General features: G+C 44.5%; 1 protein-coding gene and 1 long non-coding RNA gene across 4 annotated transcripts in view; one reads left to right on the forward strand and one right to left on the reverse strand.

The window, feature by feature from the left end:
- The window catches only part of LOC143484716 (E3 ubiquitin-protein ligase TRIM35-like), a 52,854-nt gene extending 50,276 nt beyond the window's left edge, over nucleotides 1-2,578 (reverse strand). The window contains exon 1 of one of the 2 annotated variants that reach the window (XM_076983571.1): nucleotides 1,112-2,578. The gene's annotated coding sequence lies outside the window, so the exon portion shown is untranslated. The remainder of the gene's footprint in view (nucleotides 1-1,111) is intronic. The other variant, XM_076983570.1, reaches the window with a different exon arrangement.
- Nucleotides 2,579-10,717: 8,139 nt separating this feature from the next.
- LOC143485218 (uncharacterized) lies at nucleotides 10,718-25,373 on the forward strand. Of its 2 annotated transcripts, none has more exons than XR_013122809.1 (7): nucleotides 10,718-11,033; nucleotides 11,762-11,976; nucleotides 12,143-12,239; nucleotides 22,041-22,161; nucleotides 22,259-22,398; nucleotides 22,483-23,497; nucleotides 23,621-25,373. It is a non-coding gene; the product is annotated as an uncharacterized LOC143485218 (long non-coding RNA). The 2 variants fall into 2 exon arrangements; XR_013122810.1 differs by having other exon boundaries at nucleotides 22,483-23,455.
- Nucleotides 25,374-25,635: the final 262 nt, after the last annotated feature.

The following is a 25,635-nucleotide window of genomic DNA, read 5'->3' on the forward strand; positions in this document are numbered from 1 at the left end:
AGCGCGATCCATCGCTATATTGCTGTTTTAATAAATACATAAGAAAATTTCAAGTACTAAATCTAATTAATTCAATTCATATTAGGATTGCGGGCGGGGGCGACAGAAATGTGTATGTGGCGGGCGGGTGTGGGATTAAAACAAGCGATTTTTTGGCCGGTGCGGGCGGGAGCGGGACTAAAACAAGCAGGTGCGGGTGGGAGCGGGATTAAAAAAGCAGTCCCGCGCAGACCTCTAAACTGCAGCAAAAGAATCGATATTTTCGCCATGGTATCGATCCGATACCGATCCTCACCTTTGTATCGATACTATCGATATAAATATCGATCTGCCCACCCCTAGCTTCTAGTCTCTGTACTAAGGGAGATATGAGCTGTTGTAACTGTTTATCTTGCTGCTCAAGTAAAGCTTGTAAACATTTTGGGGGCAAGTCTGACTCTGTGACTGCTGTGGCTCCCAATTCTGAATCTGGGTTGTGTTGGAAAAAAGAAAATTAAAGGCTAATAACTTGATGTGTCAATTTAGTGTTTTTCAGGAAGACTGTGGGAAAGCAGGAGTAAGGAGGCCTCAGTGGCCTTGAGGAGAACAGAAGGGGCCTATTCAGTGCAGGATGTGTAGCAAGCAGTTTTTAGATAACCAGGCACACAGACTGGGAGAAGAGGAGCAGGTGATTTTCCATGGAGAGCAGCCAGGTTTGGGGAGTTATCGAAACTTAACAAATCGAAACTTATGGACAGAGAGTATGAAAGAAAGGACATCGCCCAGCACGAGGGGCTTTTCGCTTGGACACTGCTGAGATCCACTTGGGTTAGGTAGATTCCTAGGCAACTAGCACCAGTGCACCGAAGAGTTTGTACCACGTATACTTCTATTATATTGCATTCAATTATATTCTATATAAATCATTTTAAAAGAACTTTTGTTGTCAAGACTTTGCTTGGACCACTCAGTCAAAAACCAGTCGGTTCATCGGGGCGGTGTTGGGGCCCGTCTGGGTCGGAGAAGAAAATTCCCAACAGTTGCTCATATTTTTTTTCTCCCTTTCTTTTTATTTTATTTATTTATATAATGATATTTTTATTAATTTACTTATTTATTCAAATGTTCTTACCGTAGACTATAGAGTGTATCAGTTTCACTTTCTCCCTCTTGCGGTATGGCACGCTGTTTTTCTCTCTCACTGAGCAGTACGCTATTTCACTCGCTCCTCGGCTAGCAGGCTACTTGGCTCGCTTCTCGGCTAGCTTCTCGTCTAGCAGGCTACTTGGCTCGCTCCTCGGCTAGCAGGCTACTTGGCTCGCTCCTCGGCTAGCAGGCTACTTGGCTCGCTCCTCGGCTAGCAGGCTACCTGGCTCGCTTCTCGGTTAGCAGGCTACCTGGCTCGCTCCTCGGCTAGCAGGCCACCTAGCTCACTCCTCGGCTAGCAGGCCACCTGGCTCGCTTCTCGTCTAGCAGGCCACTCGGCTCGCTTCTCGGTTAGCAGGCTACTCGGCTCGCTCCTCGGCTAGCAGGCTACTCGGCTCGCTCCTCGGCTAGCAGGCTACTCGGCTCGCTCCTCGGCTAGCAGGCTACTCGGCTCGCTCCTCGGCTAGCAGGCTACTCGGCTCGCTTCTCGGCTAGCAGGCTACCTGGCTCGCTCCTCGGCTAGCAGGCTACCTACCTCGCTTCTCGTCTAGCAGGCTACCTAGCTCGCTTCTTGGTTAGCAGGCCACCTGGCTCGCTTCTCGGTTAGCAGGCTACCTAGCTCGCTCCTCGGCTAGCAGGCTACTCAGCTCGCTCCTCGGCTAGCAGGCTACTCGGCTCGCTTCTCGGCTAGCAGGCTACCTGGCTCGCTCCTCGGCTAGCAGGCTACCTACCTCGCTTCTCGTCTAGCAGGCTACCTAGCTCGCTTCTTGGTTAGCAGGCTACTTAGCTCGCTTCTTGGTTAGCAGGCTACTATCCCGCGCTGACACCACTTGTCGTGTTCGTCGGTGTTCGGGTGTTGGAGGCGTGGAATGACTCACACAACAACATGTAATACTCTGGATGGCCAGAATTTACTGAAGACTTGCAATAACAGCATACAAGCATGAAGGGTCAGTGCTCTCTCTCAGTGTAGTGGTAGAGGCTAAACCATCCACACCAAGGGGTAACGAGCACACAACTAAACTCAAGACCCAAACTTCCCACTATATTTCCCGACTATCAGCCATATAACAATGTGATTGGCCACTGGTAGCCTATATGTGCATGGAACACGCACTGTCTAGCTAAATGCAATCGTAACAATATAGAAAAATATATTATAAGTATTAATTCTAACAATTAACAAGGAATGTTATAAATTATAAAATAGTACGAATTACAGTAAATAGTGCATATTTACTCTCGGAAACGAGAACCAACATCACTTGCCTGAGACGCTACTCGCCTACATGAGATTGTATACAACACGACTGGTTGCTCGCTGGACAAGCACACATGCACAGAACAGTGTGGGGATGGTTATTAAGTGAATAGGAAAGGTTTATGTAAAGGTGTTGGGACGGTTTATAAAGCCCTAATATAGTGTATAAATACTTAAATACCATTTCTATTTTCGGTTATTGCAGGTAGTTCTGGAATCTCCAGAATGCGATAAAGGCAGGATTACTGTATTTGTAATGTAATTTATATTTTATAATAATTTACATTTAATAAACCCAACATTTAGTTGCAATTTTTTATTCATAAATTTTCTACACTCTCGTCTCCTGGTCCATGAGGCCGTGAACTAAACTGAAACATGAACCGTTCAGCCGTGTATCAGTTAAGGCTGGATACTCTCGCGAGTGATCATAGCGATCATAGCATTCATTTCCATTAAACGTTTCTAAATTAAATTTTTACATAGTTATATGATCATGATTTTATATGATCATATTTTTCATTATTATATGTAATATTTTGTCAAATAAATATAATCATTCTACAGATTCTACAGAATATTAAAATCTTCACTTTAGCAGGTAACAGTCAGGTCATTTATATATAAAGTGAATAAATGTACTAGTGGTGGGCTGTTATCGGCGTTAACGGCGTTCGATAATGTGATACTCTTATCGGGCAATATAAAAAATATCGCTATTAATCTATTCTTAAAGTTGGGTTGGGAACTGGGTCAAAATAGGTAAGCAAACTGATGACATTCACCTTGATAGTTTAGCTCAGTTGTATTCCTAACCAAATTGCACAGTAGGGGATGAGAACGAGTTTTCAAACCTGTGAATTACCACCCACAAACAAATCGTACATGTGTTTACATGGATGCAGCCACGAAGCCGCCAGGTTTGCTGAATGGAAAATAAATTTTCAAGAAGCTTCCTAATGGAGACATTGACAAGACTAAAGTTGTTTGCACCTTATGCAACGCGATTGTAGGAGTTTTACCAGTCTGAAGTACCACAACGCAAAGCACCCATTTGCTAATGCTGCTGACGCTGGGTCAAGCACTGATGCAGCCCTGGGGAAGAGTCGCCGCAGCCGAAAACAGGTTAAATTAGGGTGACCAGACGTCCTCTTTTTCCCAGACATGTCCTACTTTTGAGGCCTAAAATATGTCCGGGAGGAATTTCAAAATTGTCCGGGATTTTGTTAGACTGCCTCAATCATAATACATGTACAGTGCATTGTGATTAGAATTGTCACTCCATTCCAGGTTTCTCTGTATCGCAAATTAGTCACGCCCTTCTCCTCAAATCTATCTACTTTACATTGTGTGTGTGTGAAGAAGAAAGCGTGGGCCTGCCAGTCTACCCCCGAGTGATTACAAGTGAAAGCACGTGTGTCCGCCGGTTCTACGGCAATGCCGAAACGAAAGTGTAAGAAAAAATTCCCGTGCTTTTGCCAGGGTCGTGATTCGTATGAGGTAGAGTGTTTGACGTGTAAGGCAGGTACTATGTTGTTTTGTGCTGTTCAATAGATGCAATTTTTACACAGACACCATGTCATTTGTGTAATATCATACACCGATAAAACCCCCCGACCCCCCGGGCTAAAAAGGTGTCCTCCTTTTCAGAAACCCAAATCTGGTCACCCTAGGTTAAATGTACCAAATGTTAGCTTACATTTCAAATCTCATGTTTAGCTGAATAAACATGTTATCAACCCCTTTTAGTGTACAGTATGTAGGCTTACAAGTTCATGTTTGATTGAATATGCCTTCCTAAAGTATGTAGGCATACAGTACTATTTTCATGTTTAACTGAATAAACCGTTGAACACGAGTACATTTTATTGAGCACGTTTTTTTCTTCAAGTATCAAAGTAGAACAGCTTTTTCAAGCAGTCATTTATGCATTTTGGAAACAGGAGATGAGTTTCAGCAGGAGCTCTTCAGACCGGAGCCCCATGGTCTCCAAACATCCGGGGGGCCCCTGCCCTAGAGGGAGGGGCTCTTTCAGACCAGGCTCCGGTCACCCCACAACATAAGGGAACTCCTGCCAACCGAAGACCCCAACAAGGTCCAGGAAAACCATGATCCACCACCAGGGGGCAACCTGCACACAACTCACGCACACACACACACACACACGCACGCACAACACAAACGCGCACTACCACTGGGGAGGGGTCTCCCTCTGAAGCTGCGGGACCATCCGTGGTACGGAACCGCCACTCGTCCCCCCCCCAAACACACATTTAAGGGGGAGGAGCATATGGGGAATTACATGAAACAATCACGCTAACGCTAGGACAAATGAACACGAAAAGACAAGACAAGACAAACAAAACGTACATAGTACAACATAGTGTACAAACGATGAACGGACAGGACCCACACATGCGCACTCTCAACACATAACGGTGACGGGCCACTCCATGTTCGCAGTTACACCCCACATATGACCAGACGAACAGAGAGTGAGGCGACAATGACAAGCGGTACTCGCGTCATGCACATATAACATAAAACATTAGACACAAACGAGCAGCGCACACTGGTCCACACGCCCATTCACATATGTACACAAATTCAGTGACGATACAAACACTTAACGAGAAGAGCCTCCCCATGGTCGACTGCCCTAGTCACTGCAGTCGGGACGAAGAATAAGTGACCCAGCTCTTCTCTATACACAGACAATGAACAAACATCACGCAGACAAACACTTACCACCAGACATGACCATGAACGAAGGAGAAAGTAAAGGAGACTGGCGGCTTCTGAAGGGTAGCTGGTCATTCTGTGATGGGCAAGGAGTGCAAAATAAAATGGAAGCGATCACGCCAAGTCTCAGGAAAAAGGGAGGTTTTAATGTATAAAGTGCACAAACCAAAACCCTGTGACAAGTTCCAAATGAAGGATACAATGACCAGCAGTCAACTGGAACAAAGATAAGACATATATAGACAAACAACGACCCTCAGCTGAGGCGGATCATAGGCCCCGCCCACCTGAGGGACGAACACAACGCAACAACAACAAGACAACTACCGCTGTGGATGGGTCGACCAGTAGGGGGCCCGCCGTACTGTGACACATACCTGTGTAAAAGGTTTAAAATACCCCACCATACTGACATTTATGTTGCACTCCCTGAGAGTGTGTCTGGTCCCCATAAGCCCTTGTGTGACCATGTAGGTGATAACAGAACTCCATTCAGCTCTACAGTGTTGAGTGTTTGGGTCTGTAATGGGTCCAGTCTCACTCTGGGTTTGTGGGACCACTGTGTTAACCTGCTCTTATACAGTTAGTCTAGTGGACATCTTCCACATGATCGTGTAGGACAAGACTGAATTCAGCATTAACACACACTAGGACATGACTGTTAATGACTGATGTCACTCACACATGAAGGAGACTTTTATTTTGGTGTGGTTTGATGGTGAGTTCTTATTGGTTGATTCTACCAGTATGTATAGGGGATTGCCACTGTGAGACCCTCTCTTGCTTTTGACCTTTGCCGAGACCTATACATGGCTCGTGTCAAAGCTACAATAAAATTAATGTTTTGGTTTACTAAATCTGCTGTTGTGTTTTCCAGTTGTCTGCTTAAACAGTCCTGAACATAGTGGTGTGTAAATACATGACATAGGACAAAAATGAATTCAGCATTAACACAACATTCAGTGAGCTGTAGAGACTTTAAATGTAAGGCAGTGCCTTCCATATGAGGAGAACACTATTAATGTGGAACCAGCACAAATCACCACAATTATCAACTGCTTTGTTATTTAAACAGAAAATGCAAATGTTTTGCTCCATATAAGTGATACTTCACTCATGCTTCACTCCTAGTAGCTGTAGTGTTGTAACGTTTCAGGGGGACAGGTGTGACGCAAGTGCAAGATTTGACTAGTTTATTAAAGATACCAAGAAACAGACTAGACAGACAAAACTACCAGGTACACGAATATTAGCGTAACAGAAACATCAAACAACAAGACGGCAAAGCAGAACCACAAAACGACAGAACTACTCTTGACTTAATACAAAACCCACACACACGTAACTGTAAGACAGAACTAGAAACCAACGAGGACTAACGAACATAAGGCTCAGGGTTACTTGCACAGGAACAGCTACAAACTTAAACGTAAAGTGTAGGGCTGCAGACAGTAACATAACATAGAGGACACAACCGATAGAAAACTGAACAACAACACAGAGGGGAAAACTACCAAATACAAAGAGACCGACCGGGAAGCTGAAAACGGACACAGAAAACACGTAAGGTTAGGCAAGGCAGAGCGAGGGCAAGGGCAAGGGCAAGGAAGACACAGAGGGATGCAATTACTAACAATGACCGACACGGAGGACTGAAACAGAAGGGAAGATATACACTGAACAGGGGAGTGAAACGAGATTCAGGTGTGGGCACTAAAGACGGGGGCGGAACAGACACAAGGGAAAGCACAGAACCGGGGAAACTAGGTGGGACCAGGGAGGAGGGCGGAGCTGGACGTAACAAGTGTGTAAATTTATGCTGAGAATCTGTAGTGTGAGGCTTAAATCAGCAACCAGTAAACAGGATTGGTAATGAATTTAGATTTATCAAATAAACTACAGTAAAGTGAATAAAATTACACGCATCAGCACCAGAAGGGAGATTATTATGAAGAATAAAATACCAACATACATTTGATCAGAGCAGAGGGTCCAGCAGGAGGGTTTAAGAGCAAAGGAGGAGATCAGGAAAACACTTACAGATCAAACACTTAATCAGGGACAATACAGTAGAGGAGGAGATCAGGAAAACACTTACAGATCAAACACTTAATCAGGGACAATACAGCAGAGGAGGAGATCAGGAAAGATCAAACACTTAATCAGGGACAATACAGCAGAGGAGGAGATCAGGAAAACACTTACAGATCAAACACTTAATCAGGGACAATACAGCAGAGGAGGAGATCAGGAAAACACTTACAGATCAAACACTTAAACAGGGACAATACAGCAGAGGAGGAGATCAGGAAAACACAGATCAAACACGTAATCAGGGACAATACAGCAGAGGAGGAGATCAGGAAAACACTTACAGATCAAACACTTAATCAGGGACAATACAGCAGAGGAGGAGATCAGGAAAACACTTACAGACCAAACACTTAATCAGGGACAATACAGCAGAGGAGGAGATCAGGAAAACACTTACAGATCAAACACTTAATCAGGGACAATATAGCAGAGGAGGAGATCATGAAAACACTTACAGATCAAACACATCATCAGGGACATTTACTAGAATTATCATGACCCTTATACACTCGGTCTGCTGAGCACTATTTACCTAATTATATTTATACTATTTTACATAATAATATGGTCAGTACAACAGGTCCATGTTCCTCATATCTATCAAACTCTTTGAAGATCCAGACTTTAAAAACAAATTTGCAGTGTCAGTGTGTCAAGCACAGATTCAGAGTAACACACCATCTCTCTCTCTCTCTCTCTCTCTCTCTCTCTCTCTCTCTCTCTCTCTCTCTCTCTCTCTCTCTCACACACACACACACACACACACGCACACGCACATGCACACACACCCATCTGGGTTTTTACAGTGTTTACTGCCAGAGTGTTTGGTTTGTTCCTTGTGTGTTTGGAGCTCCTCCTGTTTTGTCTTTGTGATGGAAAATAAAGATTAAGAATAATGTCTCGTTTACACCCACGTCTCCATCCATCTCTGCTGACATGAAATATGAAAGAAAATCATTTAAACTGTTACATCAGCATTTTACTGTCTAATGGAAAAAGTCTGTAATATAAATACTTTGAAATAGAAATCAAATGAAGAGTTCTAACACATCTATTATCTCCTGTTCATTCAGTCTATGAATGAACATTAATTTAAGGCAACATTAACTGTTCTTTTCCACTGTTACTGTTATCTTTGCTGGTAAGATCCTCACAGAAGAGGAATTATAATTGCAGAATATTGGGGAAACTGTGTCAGTAAAAGTGTGTGTTATAGTGTGCAGGTGTGAACCAGTTAGAAGATCAGTGAATGTTACTTTTCCCCTGTCCCAGTCCAGCTGAACTCTGACCCTCTGCACTTTCTCTGTAGGTGTGAGGTAGTGACGTGTCTGTCCTGGGCAGAGTGTCCAGTATTTATCACTGATTTGACTGTAGTTTAGAATACATATTGAACCTCGGAAAGAGAATCCTTGTCTGAATTCAGATTCTCTTATTACACCCAGTTCCCAGTATTCACTGTCTCTTACATCAACATCCCAGCAGTGTGTCCCCGAGTTAAAGCCCTCAGAGCCCAGGACACATGGATAATCACCAAACCTCTCTGGATTATCAGGAAATTGTGATCTCTGTTTGCATTCTACAGACGTGAGATCATCAGACAGGTGGAGACATGGATGTGCAGTGTTGGGGTCCAGAGTAACAGGGTCTGAGGAGAGAAAACAGAATGAATCATCATGTTCTTCATGTGTTTATGTGATGAGGTCACATCTACAGACTGCAGGCCCTTTATTTTGACAGGCACACCTGTATTTGATGTATTACAGTTGTCTACAACTAATTCAGAATGCTGCAGCACGACTGGTCTTCAATCTCCCCAAGTTCTCACATGTGACTCCTCTGCTACGCTCTCTTCACTGGCTTCCAGTAGCGGCACGCATCAGATATAAAACCTCGATGCTTGCTTACAAAGCCAAAAATGGACTGGCCCCTCCTATGATATCCATGGTCAAAAGCCGATCCGTACAGCGAACACTCAGAACCTCAAGCTTGGCTCGACTCGAAACTCCATGCTTCAAGTCTCATGGAAGACAAAGCTCCAGACTATTCTCCGTCCTGGCGCCAAGATGGTGGAACGATCTTCCATTAGCTGCTAGGACTGCAGAGTCTATTGCTATCTTCAAGCGTAGACTGAAGACCCACCTGTTTGTTGAGTTCTTACCAGAGCAATAACTCAGCTGATACCACTTGCCGTTGTTCTTAAATTGTATGTCTGTCTATGGTTATTTGTGCTTCTTGGCAAATGTCTAACTTGCAAAACACTAGGTAATGACATTGACTCCTGTAGTTTAGTAGTAGTCTGACTCAATGGTATCTTGAATTCTGGCCTATCCGTACTAGTTCCTAGGATGAATTCTGTGATCGGATGCAAAGCACTTTGTAAGTCGCTCTGGATAAGAGCGTCTGCTAAATGCCGTAAATGTAAATCTAACAGAACTCCCATGTGCATGTCTTTATATCAATAATATTTGATGTATTGTTAATGTCTGACTACAGCATTTGGATTAATTATTTTGGTATCCTACTTGAAGTGACTAGTGCCAATTACTCCCTCTTTGGGATGCCTAGAATAAATGTCAAGAAGAAAACAATAGTGTTACTGTTACAGGCCTTTAATCCCAAGGAGTGCAGACCTGGTCTCATACCTCAACCACTACAATCAAAACTCACAGTACTGCAGAATCTTCTGCATTCTCTCCCAGACTCTGAACTTCAGGTTGGAAAGATGTTTTGCAACATTGATCAGAGCTCCTGACACCTTCTCAGGTTCCTTTGGGGTGTGGGGAACACTACAAATGTCAAATGCAAAATGTTTAATTTATATAACTATACAATTTGACGGAGGTTTTCAATGAAGAAATGTGTAACGATCAAAATAAATCAAAACTGATCATCACAAAAGACAAAAGAGAATCACTCACTGCATGATTGTAGTGTGCAGGATCTGAAAAGAAACAAAGGGAAGATTGTAAACATGAGTGAAATCCATTTAAAGTGTGTCATTGAGTATTCAGGGTTAGAGTTTCTAAAATAAACTTTCAATAATTTTGTTGATGTTATGGTCAAATATTTGTTTTTCTTATATGCATATGCCTTTCTTCTTAAAGACATAGTCTCTAATGCTTATAAAGAGAAAAGCACATGTCAGGGAACAAATTCAAATTCCTGAAAACAGTAGCATTATATAACAAATACTTTAGAGTAATTCACATATTTTAACATTTGCATGTGTTTAAAAAAAGAGACAGAAACAGAGAGAAAATCACAGAATTATTTTTACTATGTCCTCAGGTTCCATCTCCTTCTCTGTGTTTCTGATTTGATCTGAAAGAGATGCTATTTCTACACTCATCTCCTCAATCTTCCTCCTCATCATGTGACTCTTCTGCTCCTCTTCCTCCCTCAGTGCAGCTATTCTTGCTGCTTCTTCATCTCTTAGAAACTGGTGGATCTTCTCAAACTCCTCCTTTATCTGCCACCAGGGGCGTCACCTGGGGTGGGCTTCCGGGGCTTCAGCCCCGAATGATTATCCAGTAGCCCCGAACCTTTTCGCTCAGCTGTACTATTAATGAGGAGGCCAATGCTGCTGTGAGAATAGGAAATCTCTTAACGCCAATCATAGTGCCGCTTCAAGGATAAAGTTCCGCCTTTCAGGAGAAACAGTCAATCAGCTTGCTGGTTTTGCTGGCGCGGAGGAGAGCCCACCCCCACCCCCGTGGGGGAGCGCACATGCGCTCTAGCCATTTTTGGCAGCAGGTTGCAGGTAGCTGACGGTGAAAGAAAATGGATATACGGCGTTTTTTCAAGGAGAAAGGTAACGGTAGTTAACTATGTAAACTGAGATGACATTGTTTGTGGAGCTATCTGATAGCTGGTTAAAAACACGTCTCCGAATCGAAACACACATATCAAACCCACTGTGTGCTTAATAAAAATGCAGCTTGTCACAAGTCAGCTTCGGAATTAGTTAGCTAACCTAGTTAGTTAACCTATCTAGCTAGTTAACCTAGATAGCTTAGGTAGTGAAGGTTTGAGGGAAAAAAACTTATATAGCTATTTATGTTATAGCTATAGTTATAGTATGTTCAACATGCCCTGATGTACCTGATAAGCTAATAACTATTTCATTTTCAAATTGTGTTTAATAATTTAGGATTGTAGGACTGTAAGCTATAATGAATGAAAAATCCATTTAGTTAACTAGTTAGCTAGAAGGTGGACGTTGTGGATAGTCAAAATTTAGTACAATACTTTATGATGGTAGTTTAAAGCAGTTTCTTAACCCTAGTCACTGCCCTAAAATTGTGTTTTCCCCACTGGAGCCAACTGATCAACTAATAAACAATCCTTTATTGAGTTTACACAGCACAGCATATCACCACTTACTTTATCAAGTGCTTTTAAAAGAAAACTTTAGAATATGCATAAATGAATGAATGTTGTAAAAAATAATTTACTTTTAATAGTTGAGGGTTAGGGTTTGTTAGAGTTTGTTCAAATCTCAAGTATTGTGGTGTAATTTATTTCCTAATACAAACAAAGAGAACTTGAGAGGAGAGAACTGGAGAGGAGAGCAGAGCAGAGGACAGGAGAACAGAGACCTGGAGAGGAGAGAACAGGAGAGGAGATGAGAACAGACAACAGGACAGGAGAACAGAAGAGAAAAGAACAGACAACAGGAGAGGAGATGAGAACAGACAACAGGAGAGGAGAACAGAATAGAACTGGAGAGGAGATGGGAGAAGACAATACAAGTGGTATGGAAAACAATGCTTAATAAACACATTATTAATAAAATACACGTTTTTAGTATGAAGACTAGCAAAATAATGCCAGATGTAGTTTGTTTTAGCAGTCTTTTGTATTTAAAATATTGTTTCCAGCTTTATTTTAAGCGTGCTTTCCTGAATTACTATTTAACAGGGTAGACGAGAGGGTGGAGAGCGAAGATATATGAAATGTGGAGAGACCTGAAATGAACTGAACTGATCAGGACTGGACTGATCTAAAGAAAGAACAGGTTAGGAGAAGAAAGACTGCAAAAACATACAGGATAGATAATAAGTAATTCTTAAAGAGTATTAATTGTGTAGACCCCTTAGCACTAATAATTATTAATATGTCTTTCAATAATTTGTTTCAGTTTGTCATAAAAGGTAAAAGAACAATTTAGAAACAAGTGAATTGTTTACATTATTACACAGTTGCATGAAATCCATTGTTGACATACTGTTTTTCATACTTTATTGAGGAATGGATGTACTGATGGAATATACCTGCTCCATGTCTTTTAGTAAAAGCTCCCTATCTTTAGGTCACCAACAGTCATTCTGCAGAATTTGTGCACCCTTTGTTAAATATATATATAAAAAAATTGGGCTGAGCCCCGGATCTTTCCATACCCAGGCAACGCCCCTGCTCTTACCTATTTGTGGTGGTTAGTTTTAATCTAAGAATTTCAATAGCTTAAAAAAACAGTGCACAGTGCTCTGGAACCTTTAAGACCGCCACTTGCGTCCGTGTTAACCGTTATGGTAATTTGCACATGGTGCCTTAGACGTTGCAGAGGCGACAGCAGTGCATTTAAAATAACATGTTATCTACAATTTAAACTGCTGTATGTTTTCGTAGTCCGGCCCGGATTTTCTGGGACAAGTTGGATTTTTTTCTGATCTCCGCTGCATACCGTCAGCTCGCATCAGCTGGCCCAGTCCGCGTCCGCGTCCGCTGTCCAACTCGTTCATGTGTTTACAGGCTCAGTCCGCGGCCGCGCTGAGCAGGTTAGTCTGACTGGAGCGGGGGAGGTAATAGGCACCGTTAAACAGCAGCGTGACTACGGGCCGCGGCAGTGGCTCCTCCACGGGCTGAGTTAAACCACCGGCGGCCTACCGGCCCACTAACCCATCGGCCCACCGGGGAAATCCCCGGTAGCAATGTATGCCAGTCCGCCCCTGTTCTCCACTTAACAAAATTAAGCAAAGAAAAAAAATTATTGCGAGTCATCAGTAAAAACTCAAAATATCAAGTGAATGTAGAGGATTTCAAACACGGTGGGAAAGAAATCAATGAAAACTGTAGCTGTTTGATTTGCAATGAAGCTGTCGCTGTGATAAGAGTTTAAATGTCAGTGTTAAACATCAGTTCTACACATCGTACACCGGTCCCAAACGAACACAGAAAGTCTAGCAAATTACAGCTAGCCTGCAGACTCAACAGTTTTTTTACGTACTGTACTAACAAAATACAGGAAAACGCCACAACAGCAAGCTAAGAAGTCGCTAAATTATTTCCCAGCAAGGCAAATCGTTTTTAGATGGTGATTTGATAAAGCAGCGCCGCATCAAAGTCACGGAAATAATGTGAACGGAAAAGTGCAAGAATGCAGAACGTGCAGAACGTGAGCTTAGCAGCATTTTATATTTCACCAGAAGATGGCAGTGTATACTGTACTATACTATACTATACTATACTATATATATATATATATTGTGGCGTGGTGTAGGAGGGAGGAGTCAGAAAGCGATCCATTTTGCAATATAAGCACCTTTATTTAAATCGCCTTGGCAACGTAATCACGCTTGGAGACGTGAACACGCAGAACAGACTCAACAACACATGAAACATGAGGGCAGGTCATCAGTACAGTAACATCACACACACATGGCAGGTAGACTCACACAATGTATAACTACTTAAACTAATACAGGGTGACTTAAACTACATAACACACACAATCAAACACATAACCAATAAATACATGCACAAACATTACACATAACAGGAACAATACCGGAGCCGCAGGGGCTCATGGGAAATAGCGCCGTCCCTCAGCGGACCGACGCTACACAGCCCCCCCCCCAAGAGGTCAGCCGTCCCCGGCGACCAAGCAGGACTCAACAGTATAGTGGTCACACAACAGATATGCAAAGTACAGCTCAAGGCACATCATCAAATAACAGCATAAATACAGAGGCACATAACGTCAGAAAACAGATAAACTTTTTTTTTTTTTTTTTTTTTTTTTTTTTTTTGCAATTACTATACAAGCATACTGAACATCCCCATAACAATCCCAGGCCCACACATGACATCAGCACGACACTAAGCAGTAGGCTACTCACACGTAGTCCTGCAGGCGACGCGGTGGCCTCCGTGCGCGCTGCGGTCTGGCCTGTCCGGCCATGGGGGACACAGAAGGGGGGACAGCAGGGGAAACACAGGGGGAAACAGGAGCATGAGAGTCTGGGCGACGTCCAGCGCCCACTAGTTTTGGCCTGTAAGGAGCCAGGCGGTCGCGGTGCACCACAAGGCGCCGCCGGCCCCAGCGGATCCTGTAGACAACCTCACCCAATTGGGAGAGGATTTTGCATGGCCCAACCCAGTTTGACTGAAGCTTGGGGCACAGTCCCTTTTTGCGTTGGGGGTTGTACAGCCACACATCAGAGTCCTGGGGCAGAGGCGTGCCGTAGCACCGCATGTCATATGCGCGCTTCTGCTTTTCTCCAGCCGCAGACTGGCTTTCCCTGGTCCGCGCATGCACCTCGTGCAGCCGGGCCCGCAAGTCTGCAACAAATGGAGGACCAGGTGACGCGCTGTCCTCGTTGTCCGCAGGAGGGCCAAAAGCCAGTTCAACAGGAGACCGCAGCTCCCGCCCGAACATCAACATAGCCGGAGTGAACCCGGTGGTCTCCTGGACGGCTGAGCGGCAGGCCAGCAGCACAACGGGCAGCCGCTTGTCCCAGTCGTGCTGGTTTCCCTGGGTGGCAATGGCTAGTTGAGCGGCCAGGGTCCGGTTAAACCGCTCGACTAGCCCGTCGCACTGTGGGTGAAGGGGAGTCGTGCGCGTCTTGTGGATGCCTAGGAGCCTGCAGACCTCCCCCATCACCTCCGACTCGAAGTTCCTTCCTTGGTCACTGTGTAGGATTTCAGGAACCCCGAACCTGCAAAAGAACTCATTGACCAGAGTCTCCGCTGTTGTCACCGCGCTCTGGTCTGGCACAGCATAGGCCTCCGGCCACTTCGTGAAGTAGTCCATGGCTACTAAAACAAAACGGTTTCCCGCATCTGTGACCGGGAACGGCCCGAGCACGTCTACCGCCACCCTTTCCATAGGTGAGCCAGACTGCATCGGATGAAGGGGGGCGCGGGCAGCCCTCGGCGGGCCCTTCTTTGCAGAGCAGACGTCGCAGCAGTGTACATGGAGCTCCACGTCAGTACGACAGCCTGGCCACCAGAAGCGTTGTCGCAATCGCCCCAGTGTCTTTGTGATACCAAAGTGCCCTGAGCCCGGTAGTCCATGGACTGCTCGTAGCACCGTGTCATGAAGGCTCCGCGGCACTACTGCCTGGGTCAGCCGGCGCCTGCTACCCGGATCTTCCCACACGCGGCAAAGGACACCCCTCACAATCCTCATACTAGCCCAGCTGGATCGAACTGCTTTGGCTACGGGGCCCAGTCGTACCACGGCGTCCCATTCCGGTAACGAGGTGGCCTCCAACCCGTGCAGCGCCCACCCCAGCTCGGGATCCCCCCTCTGGGCCGTGGATAGTTCCTCCCAGGAAACACATGGCAGCGTCGGTGGGGCAACGGGGGCCTGACCAACCGCCGCGCAATGCCCCACCTCAGAAGTCCTATTCTCAGCGCGCTGGCAGTGCACGCAGTTCGACTCAGCGCACGGACGACGAGATAAAGCATCGGCGTTCCCATGGCTACGGCCCGGACGGTGCTCAGCCGTGTAGTCGAACTCCTGCAGCCTCGCAAGCCACCTCGCGAGCTGGCCCTCGGGTTCACGAAACCGCATAAGCCATAAAAGTGATGCGTGATCTGTGCGCAGTTTGAACGGGACACCGTAGACGTACGGCCGAAAGTGTCGCAATCCTTCCACAACCGCTAACAGTTCCCGCCGCGTCACGCAGTAATTGCGTTCGGCTTTGTCCAGCCGCCGGCTAAAGTAAGCAATGACCCGTTCCGATCCGTCCTGTAACTGTGAAAGCACAGCCCCCAGCCCATGATCACTGGCGTCGGTGTCCACCACGAACTGCCCCGACGCTGTAGGGTAAGCCAAAACCGGCGCGCTGCACAAGCTGTCTTTCAGCGTGAGGAAAGCCCTATCCGCATCATCAGACCAACGGAATTTGGCGCCGCCGCCACTCGTCAAATGGTGTAAGGGCGCGGCGATCTCCGCGAAGCCTTTCACAAAACGCCTGTAATATGACGCAAAGCCCAGAAAACTGCGCAACTGGCGCACCGTGCGGGGTGTGGGCCAGTCGTGGACAGCAGCTGTCTTGCTCGGGTCAGTCGCGATGCCTTCACCGCTAACTACATGACCGAGGAAACTGATCCGTCGTTGCAGCAGGTTGCACTTTGCCGGGTTAAGCGAGAGGTTCGCCTCCTTAATAAGGCCTAAAACTAGCTCCAGGTTGGCTAATGCAGCCTCAAAACCGGTAGCGTGCACTAACACATCGTCTAGATAAATCACGCACTTTTCCCTAGCGACTCCCGCTAACACTCGCTCCATCAAGCGCTCAAACGTTGCAGGTGCGTTACAGAGACCAAACGGCAAGACGGTGAACTGCCACAGACCCGTGCCAATAGAGAACGCTGTCTTTTCTCTCGCTTCGCCCGCCAAAGGAACCTGCCAATACCCGCTGCGAAGATCTAGCGAGCTGAACCAGTCCGAGCCCGCCAGCTGTTCCAGCGTGTCATCGACCCTCGGCATGGGGTACGAATCGGTCCTAGTTACTGCGTTCAACCGACGATAGTCGACGCAGAACCGCCAACTGCCGTCCTTTTTTTTAGCCAGCACAACCGGAGCGGACCACGAGCTGTCCGACGGCTCTATCACCCCCGCCGCGGCCATCTCTTTGATCTGTTGTTCCGCTGTCAAACGCTTTGCGAGGGGAAGACGGTGCGGCCTCAGCCGAACGGGTAACGCGTCCCCTGTATCAATTGAGTGAACCGCGAGCCCCGTCCTGGAGCACTCACGCTCGCTAGCGGCGAAAACCCCTTTGAAACGCTCGAGCAGCTCCCGCAATGACCGACTCTGCGATTCAGACAACCCCGCACAGCTACGTTCCCACAAATCACGGACCGGGTCCACACTAGGCGGCGCTGTCACGTCACTCCCCGCCTGGCGTACGGCTACAGTACACGGCCTCTCTGCCGTCACAGTATCCCCGTGTATAGCGACCCCCCGGCCATTTAGTGTCAAACTACCGCTGTCGAAGTCTATCACCGCCCCCACGCGTTTTAAAAAATCACTGCCCAAAATGCACGGGTCCTTAATACCCCCCACCCAAAAAGACTGGGTCCAAGGCCCGTGCCCGAAATCCAGTGTCACGGGGACACACCCGACCAGTTCGAAACGGTCCCCCGTCACGGTTGTTAACTCCGTGGTCCTACCCGACAGTGATAAATTACCCCCCACGTCATCGGGCAAGAGGTCAGGCCTGATTAAGGAGACCGACGACCCCGTATCGATAAGCGCCAGGAAGGAATTACCGCTTAACTCACAGTTGATGTAGAGTCCTGGGAGTCCGGTAACTCGGGAGATAACACTAGAGGGCTCCTTGGTGCTTCGTGGAGTCGCCGCGCCCCTCACCGGGCGGCTCCCATGTCGTTTCCCGGCGCGTCACACGAGTTTGCTTTGTGGCCGGTTTCGCCGCATCGCCAGCACGTCAGCTGTTTTCCAGGCTGTCTGATCCGAGGTCGTGTTGTCGCCGTCCATCCGTCGACTGTCCCGGAGAGAATCGTTTCGGCTCTGGTCGCCTCGTCCACCGCAGCATCGATGGTGTCCGGGTTCGCCAGCCGGACGTGCATCCGCAGCTCGCTCGGCTCCAATGCGCGTACGAAGTGGTCGAGGGAGAGCTGTTGTTGCGCCTCCCGGGGGAATGACGGGTAGGATTGTCGTACCAGCAGCGCCACCTCAGAGGCCAAGACACCTATCCGCTCACCCCTGCTCCGTCTCCGGTTGGCCAGAAGTAGTTTTGCCGCCGATTCGTCGGGTTGTCTTCCGAACCGCGTCGTCAGTGCCCTTTTCAATGGTGCGAGCTCACGTCGGCATTCAGGTGGTAGTTCTACCAGGACCCTGAGCGCTGGTCCCTGGAGCGACAAACAGAGCTGCGCCGCCGTCTCCGCGTCAGACCACCCCTCGGAGCTTGCCACCACCTCCAGCTGGGCCTCGAAGGCTGCCCAGTCAGCGTCGCCGTTGTAGCATGGGAGGCTCAACCGGCGTCCCGCGCTAGCCGCCGTCGTTTCCATTTCTCGCGCGCGAGGAGTGGGCGGGGTTGCTGCCGCCGTCACGCTCCTCCTCGTCGTTTGTCGGGTCGAGAGTGGTGGGTCGCTGTCGTTCGGGCCGTCCAGCTGTTGTCTCTTCCTCGTAGCGCCGTACGGTTTCTCCGTCTCCCTCCTCAGCCGTTCGAGGTCTTTGGAGATGCGCTCTATCTCATCTCGTAGGACCACTTCCGACACCAAATGTGGCGTGGTGTAGGAGGGAGGAGTCAGAAAGCGATCCATTTTGCAATATAAGCACCTTTATTTAAATCGCCTTGGCAACGTAATCACGCTTGGAGACGTGAACACGCAGAACAGACTCAACAACACATGAAACATGAGGGCAGGTCATCAGTACAGTAACATCACACACACATGGCAGGTAGACTCACACAATGTATAACTACTTAAACTAATACAGGGTGACTTAAACTACATAACACACACAATCAAACACATAACCAATAAATACATGCACAAACATTACACATAACAGGAACAATACCGGAGCCGCAGGGGCTCATGGGAAATAGCGCCGTCCCTCAGCGGACCGACGCTACAATATATATATATATATATATATATATATATATATATATATATATATATATATTAGTGGTGGGCCGTTAACGGCGTTCGGTAATTTGATACTCTTATCGGGCGATATAAAAATTATCGCCGTTAATCTATTCTTAAAGTTCGGTTGGGAACTGGGTCAAAATGGGTAAGCAAACTATGATGACTTTCAACTTGATAGTTTAGCTCGGTTGTATTCCTAACCAAATTGCACAGTAGGGGAGAGAACGAGTTTTCAAACCTGTGAATTACAAATCGTACGTGTATTTACATGGATGCATTGCAGTCACAAAGTCGCCAGGTTTGCTTCATGGAAAGTGTTAGCGGAGCGGAGCTCGGAGCGGTCGTTTTCTGCATGGTCCTAGCGCTAGATTTGTCGCTATTTAAAGTGGTACCTCGAGATACGAGTTTAATCCGTTCCAGACCCGTGCTCGTATCTCGAACTGCTCGGTTCTCGAAGCAATTTAACAATGTAAAGTATTGTAATTGGTTCCGGTCCTTAAAAAAGTCACAAAACTAGCGTAAATGTGGAAAAAAAGACATGTTCTTTATTAATAAAGGCACACGCAACATGTATAATTAAACAATACGTACAGTAACTTCACCATAATGTTAAAAAAAACGTTTGTAGTACTGTACAGTGAAGCGGGTTCGGGAAATAAGGCAGAAACTGCGTAATCCAGAAAATCCCGAGGAGGGAAACTTTATTTACCACGCAACTTAAACAACAGCACTGTCCTCTCCCCCTCCCCTGGGGCGATGGCGCCGCTCCCCCAGTGTCACTTAAAGGGCCAAGTGCCTGTCTGTTGTGGAATTCGCTGCGAGGAGTAGTCGCTACAACAGTATTGAAATACAGTACTGTACTGCCACCTAGTGGTTCATGCTCGTATCTCGAGCGTGCACTCGTATGTCGAACAGAAATTTTGCTCGTCTCGGTGCTCGTATCTTGGATTGCTCGTATGTAGAGCAGCTCGTATCTCGAGGTACCACTGTATTTCTTTTTAACCGTTAAAACTGCAGAGGACCAAAACCGGCTTTTGAAAAAGTGTCCCCCGTCCCCCAAATTACGTCCGTGAGGTTAAATGTACTAAATGTTGGCTTACATTTCAAATATCATGTTTAGCTGAATAAACATGTTATCAACCTCTTTTAATGTACAGTATTTAGGCTTACAAATTCATGTTTAACTGAATAAACCGTTGAACACGAGTAGCCTACATTTTATTGAGCATGTTTTTTTTTCTTCAAGTATCAAAGTAGAACAGCTTTCTCAAGCAGTCATTGATGCATTTTGGAAACGGGAGATGAGCCCCTAGTCTAATGCACCCCCTGTATTAAGAAACCCTATCTCAAAAACTGACTTTTAGTCATTACTTGGGTAGCACGCATATGATCCATTTTAATATAGATTAATCTAGATTAATTTCAAGATTTCAGTGAGATTAATCTAGATTAAAAAAATTAATCTATGCCCACCCCTAATATATATATATATATATATATATATATATATATATATATATATATATATATATATATATATATATATATATATACATATATATATATATATATATATATACATATATATATATATATATATATATATATATATATATATATATATATACATATACACACACTGCTCAAAAAATAAAGGGAACACTTAAACAACACAATGTAACTCCAAGTCATCCACACTTTGTGTTCAGATAGGAAGCAACACTGATTGTGAATCAATTTCAACTGCTCTTGTGCAAATGGAACAGACAACAGGTAGAAATTAGAGATTTTCAACTGATTTCAAAGATTTTTATTAATTGAGATCTAGGATGTGTTATTTTAGTGTTCCCTTTATTTTTTTGAGCAGTATATATACACTGTATATATATATATATATATAGCCTGTAAGAGTCTGAAAAACCCCTCCACCATCCAGGCTTCCTCTGTCCGGTGTGTAAGGATGAGGTTGGCCCACTCAAGTGCCTTTCCCTGTAGTCTTGCCCTCATAAAGAGCACAAGAACCATTTCTGGTGACATAGGGCATGTCAAGAACTGAAAATACAGGCTACATTGTAATACAAAGGCATCAGCATTGTGCTCCTCTCCATCGTACATGTCTGGGGAGTGAGTTAAAGAGGGCAGCACAACAGGTTTACCTGTAGTGTCCAAAATGAAACATGACTGCAAATAGTCCAGCTGTACCTTATAGTCCTCATCATCTTTGGGAGGAGGTAAGCAAGCAACATGCCTCACTCCACTGTCCGCTGCGTCCATTGTAGGGTCTGTTATTCTGTAACGAACTGAGATAGTGGGCTGGACGCAAGTGCGGACTGAACAAAGATTTAATAACAAAACTAATACATTTATACACAGAACATACACCAAGAATAATCAAACACCCAACATAGGAACCAAACAACACTAACAGAAATATCTGGGTGGACAAGGCTAAATAAAAGGAAAGACACTAACAAGCAAATAACTAGAGAAACCAAAATCACACCAAGTACTAGTGACGGGACATCTGAATGAATGAATGATTCAATTTATATAGCGCCTTATCTAGATACTTAAGGCGCTTTACAATTGTTACCACAGCTACGTTACAGACAACCAATCACACACCGGCGAGAAGCGAGGCTTCGAGGTTTTTTACCGAGTAAAAAGGGGGCGTGTCCGATGAAGCCCCGCTTAGGAGCTTGTGTCATATTGAGCAAAATCACGTAATCTGCAACAAACGAGGCCTCGCATTACATCTGCCATGTCATTGCGCGTATCGTTTTTCAAAATAGTAGTAGGTAGTTTGGTAGCGCGTCAGCAGAGCAGTTTTCATCAGCAGTGGTTGAAATGGAGCCGTCAAAAAAGAGAAAAACGTCTCATATCTGGGTTTGTATAATGTGTGCACAAGATCTGACTACATTTGCATCATTAATAGCAACTTTGTGTGAACTTCGCTATCCTTTTATTTCAGGTGAAATGTTTGCTGTGTGACAGGGTGTTGGTCTACAACAACAACACATCATCAATGATTAGGCATTACAGGGCCCTACATGTAAATAAGCACACTTCAAACACAGGAGACACCAGCCAGAGTATGACATTGTTTTATGTGTTCAAAATTATTTCACATCATATCTATCAGTATATTATTGTGTCATTTTAATTGTTTTATATTTATGCGTCTTAAAGATTCCAGGAAGCAGGTGCTAGATGAGGCTGTGGTAAACTTGATTGTAAAGGATACCCAACCCTTTTCAGTAGTGGAGGATGAGGGGTTCAGAGAGCTCATTCATTTGCTGGATCCAACCTATGTTCTTCCTACCAGAAAGGTTTATATGTGTCAAACATAGCAGCTAAATGGTAAATGGATATCATTTCAATATTTCAATGAATAATTTTGCTTTTCATTTCAGGCATTAAAAAAGATGGTGGAAGAGAAATACTACAAAACAAAAGAAAAAGCCAAAGAAGACATGCAAAAGGTGTCTGCTGTCAGCCTGACTGCAGATATGTGGACGTCCATGAATATGGAGGCTTACCTGGCCATAACATGCCACTTCATTGATCCCAGTGACAAACTGGGCATTGTATTAATTGGAGTGGAGCATTTCCCGTCCACTCACACATCTGACAATCTGGCCAGGGTGGTACATAATCACATGGTGGAGTGGGGAATTACTGATAAGGTGAATTGATGTGTCTGGTGACTGATGCCACAGCTAACATGATTGCATGTGCTAAGGCATTAAAGATCAGGCACTCCATTTGCATTGCTCATGGACTCAATTTATTAGTCCGAAAATCATTTGACCAGATCCCTGCCCTCTGTGACATCCGCGCAAAGGCGAAAAGAATTGTGGCATATTTCCACTCAAGCACCACAGGTAAAGAAAAGCTAGAAGGGATCCAAATACAGATGGGAAGACAATCACAGAAGCTCATAATCGATGTGGACACACGCTGGAACAGCACTTACCTTATGTTGGAACGTCTGTTTCAACAAAAAGAACCTGTGGCCGCAGCCCTCACAACACTGATATAATCCCTCTGACTTCTCAGGATTATGAGATCATTGAGGAGTCGTTACTGGTGTTGTTCCCGTTCGTCCAAGCAACGTCAGAGCTCTCTGAAGAGAAAAGGGTGTCAGTATCCAAGGTCATACCTTTAATGAACATGCTGCACCATGCTGTGCTCACAAAGATGGCAAATATGAAAAATGATGGTGCAAGACTTCTGTCTGAAAACCTATTGAGGTGTGTCAAAGAACAAGTTGCAAATATTGAATCATTAAGTGTCATGACAATGGCCACATTGCTGGACCCTAGGTTCAAAACTCTTGGTTTTGTCAGTCAAAGCGAGGCACAAGAGGCAGTACAAGCAATGAAGGTAACCAGCTGCAAGATTCAGCAGATGCAGGAGAAGGCACCAGTAAATCTTATGAGTTTTTTTTTTTGTTGTTCTTTTAATTTTCTTGTAACATTTGTACTACTGTATTTCAGCTGTTGGTTTTGTGTATTATCTGTAATGATTTTTTTTGTTTGTTATTTATAGGTGAACTGTGGTCTCTGTTAGATTCTACAGTGGACCAGAAGAGGCGTTGCTCCAATGCCATTGTTGAAGTGGAGCGATACCTCGCTGAAATGAACCTAAGGACACATGAAGATCCATTGGAGTATTGGCATACACAAAAACATGTTAATCTCCATTTGTACTGTATGGCACTGAAGTTCCTCTGTTCACCTGCATCATCAGTGCCTTGTGAAAGAGTTTGTTCCAAGGTGGGGGAGGTCATCTGCCGATGAAGAAACCGTCTAAAACCTGAAACAGTGAAAAAAGTCCTGTTCCTAAATAAAAACAATAAAATTTAAAATCTGTAACGTTCTAAATTCTTTTTGGTTGATCCGGATGTACATCAGATTCACACATCAAAAACAGACTAAAACCATTGGAAGAGGCAAACCTTATTTGTAATGTTAAAAACCAGATCTAGAACCCCCAAGAAGCGATTATTTTAAACACATTCTGTTTCTCAGGAAGTTTATAACTCAAAATATTCAGTCTGCCTCAACAATCACTCAATTCCCAATATAGTAATGTACACCATATCTTCATTGTCAAATAAGTCCATGACATACAAGAAAACCCAACAACCACCAATGGTCAAGGATTAGACTGGCTACAAATCATTTTAATAATTAAAACATGGCAATTAAGTATGATTTAATTCATTCTCCTGTTACTAAACATGAGTTTGATAGAAACTTTGTGACAATATTGCATTTACAATTTTTTGAAAGTATGATCCAACTGAATGACAATGCTGTTACAGTTTCACCAGCAGATGTCACTAGTGAGTGATGAATGAAGCCTCGAGTAATGAACCTTTTTACAAAGCAAAGGGTTGGAAAGCTTCTTTGCTTCATGAGGCTTCATTTGCCCATCACTAGTGGCGTGTGATTATTCGAACGTTTCACAAGATTGAATTATTTTCCAAATCAATTGGTTCATTTGATTCGATCTCCCAAAAGCCCCACTTTTCCCATCACTACTACCAAGTAATGATGTCAAATTCGAAACGCGAAATTGAATTGAATCGATTTATTTGAATCACGGTGTTCCAAAATACTGTTTCGAAGTCTGTATCAAAAATGGGAAAGTCACGTGACTGTTCCAAAAACAGGTTTCGTTACGTCACGCTGTTTCGAAACGTTTCGAATCTTTTCCCGCGTTTTAGTCCACACTTAGTTCAAGCAGCTGGTCTGAGATCAGAATGTTTACTAATTACTTGTAATCAGTTGTGATTACAACTTGATTACTTGTAATGTTTAATAAATATTAAAAAGGCATTTCTCTACCTTGCAATGTAAAATTAATAATGTCAGCTATATCATTCCACTGACTAACAGTGTATCATAATGAAAAATACATCTTAATGACATCATTAAAACAACCCTGTTTTCATGACTAAAATTTATTTAGGAACACAATATGCTATGGGGGAATTTTTTATTAAAAACACATTACTTCTGTTAAGAAGTTGTGGATTTAGGCCCTGGTTGCCCACTAGATGTCACTATGGCATGTGATGATTCGAACGTTTCACAAGATCGAATCATTTTCCGAATCAATTGGTTCATTTGATTTGATTAGTGATGGGACGAACGATACTGGTGCGTCAACACTGTGCCGAGCGCACAAGAGTGAAACCCCGTATTGGTGCGTGTATTGCTTTAAACAAAAATCATCCTTTGGACATTATTTTTTATTAAATATGTTTGTACACTTTTCTGGTAATGGTTTTTAATTGTATTCAGTAAAGTCACTTTTGATTTTATTTTATTGTAGGGGAAGTGTCGACTCTGCACCATGGAGCTGTCTTACATCAACAAGAGCACTTCATCAATGATTATAGAGCTCGGCATGGCAATGAAGAATCAGCACATACTGGTGAGAGTACTACAGGTGTGTTAAAATTCTCAAATAAAATTAAAATGTTTTAATTAAAAATTGTTTATTACACACAAAATGCTTTGTGTAACTATGTAATATTGTTTGTAAACTTGTCA

The sequence above is a fragment of the Brachyhypopomus gauderio genome, chromosome 21 (genome assembly GCF_052324685.1).
Source record: "Brachyhypopomus gauderio isolate BG-103 chromosome 21, BGAUD_0.2, whole genome shotgun sequence".
In the NCBI taxonomy this organism is placed as follows: domain Eukaryota; kingdom Metazoa; phylum Chordata; class Actinopteri; order Gymnotiformes; family Hypopomidae; genus Brachyhypopomus; species Brachyhypopomus gauderio.